The sequence below is a fragment of the Myotis davidii genome, unplaced genomic scaffold, assembly GCF_000327345.1.
Source record: "Myotis davidii unplaced genomic scaffold, ASM32734v1 scaffold386, whole genome shotgun sequence".
In the NCBI taxonomy this organism is placed as follows: domain Eukaryota; kingdom Metazoa; phylum Chordata; class Mammalia; order Chiroptera; family Vespertilionidae; genus Myotis; species Myotis davidii.
In genome coordinates, this window is record NW_006296528.1 from 424,077 (window position 1) to 425,864 (window position 1,788).

At 39.4% G+C, this 1,788-nt stretch overlaps 1 long non-coding RNA gene across 1 annotated transcript in view; it reads right to left on the minus strand.

Annotated features, from left to right (window-relative positions):
* The window catches only part of LOC107184390, an 18,341-nt gene that overhangs the window by 14,843 nt on the left and 1,710 nt on the right, over positions 1-1,788 (minus strand). The window contains exon 2 of the long non-coding RNA XR_001515219.1: positions 601-602. This is a non-coding gene — a long non-coding RNA (uncharacterized LOC107184390). The remainder of the gene's footprint in view (positions 1-600; positions 603-1,788) is intronic.

A 1,788-nucleotide genomic window follows, 5' to 3' on the forward strand; every position in this document is an offset into this window, starting at 1 on the left:
ATTAATAATAAATGACTTAACCCTCCAACTTAAAGAATTAGAAAAAGAACAACAAGAAAAGCCCAGAGTCAGTAGAAGGAAGGAAATAATGAATATTAGGGCATATATAAATTACATAAAGACTAAAAAACAATACAAAAAATCAATGAAACTAAGAGCTGGTTCTTTGAAAAGATAAACAAGATTGATGTGTCTTTAGCCAGATTAATCAAGAAACAAAGAGTACCCCCTGGCAATGGGCAAGGAGACACCTGATTGGTGGTGTTGCTCTTATATCAGTCAGGGGCAGAGCAGATGGACAGTCCTTAGTTCATCCTAGCTTGATGCCTGTTTCTGCGGCCAGAGCTGTTTCATGCCTGAGGCACATAAAATGGAAAAAAAAAAGAAACAAAGAGAAAGGACCCACATAATCAAAATCAGAAATGAAAGCAGTGAAGTAACAACTGACACCACAGAAATACAAAAGATAGTTAGAAAATACTGCAAACAAGTATATGCCAACAAGCTGGACAATGTGGATGAAATGGACAAATTCCTAGAAAAATACAATCTCCCAAAACTGAATCAAGAAGAATCAGAAAACCTGAACAGGTCAATAACAACTAATGAAATTGAAGCAGTAATCAAAAAACTTCCAGCAAACAAAAGCCTGGTCCAGATGTCTTCAAAGGGGAGTTTTATCAAACATTCAAAGAACTAACACTTATACTCCTCAAACTATTCCAAAAAAGTCCAAGAGGAAGGAATACTCCCAAGCTCTTTTATGAGGCCAGCATTATTCTACTTCCAAAACCAGATAAAGACACTACAAAGAAAGAGAATTACAGGCCAATATTCCTGATGAACATAGATGCTAAAATCTCCAAAAATATTACCAAATCAGATCCAGCAATATATTAAAAAGATCAAACATCATGACCAAGTGGGATTTATTCCAGGGATGCAACGCTGGTACAATATTCACAAATCAATAAATGTTATACATCACATACAAAATTTGAATGATGAAAATCACGTGATCACCCTAACTGGTTTGGCTCAGTGGATGGAGTATCGGCCTGTGAACTGAAAGGTCCCAGGTTTGATTCCGGTCAAGGGCACATGCCTGGGTTGAGGGCTTGATCCTCAGTGGGGGACTTGCAGGAGGCAGCCGATCCATGATTCTCTCTCATCATGGTTGTTTCTATCTCTCTCTCCATCTTCCTTCCTCTCTGAAATCAATAAAAATATACATATTTTTTAAATCACATGATCATATCAATAACTGCAGAGAAAGCATTTGACAAAATCCTATGCCCATTTTTTGATAAAAACTCTCAGGAGAGTGGGATTAGAGGGATCATATCTCAACATAATAAAGGCCATGTATGACAAACCTACAGTGAACATCATACTCAATAGGCAAAAACTAAAACCATTTCCCCTAAGAACAGGAACAAGACAGGGATGTCTGCTTTCACCACTTTTATTCAACACTAGAGGCCCAATGCACAAAATTAATGCGGGGGGGGGGTTGCCCTCAGCCTGGTCTGCTCGCTCTTGCAATCTGGAACCCCTTGGGGGATGTCCGACTGACAGTTTAGAGGTTAGAAAGAAATCTTGTGAAAGAAAACAAAACAAAACAGAGGCCACTCCTGTGAGAGTGGGTTCTGAGGAGCTAGGGTTAACTTTCTGTGTGAAGATTCTCCAGGCCAAGAAAGAGGGAGGAAGGAGTGAGTGTGTGTGTGTGTGTGTGTGTGTGTGTGTGTGAGAGAGAGAGAGAGAGAGAGAGAGAGAGAGAGAGAGAGA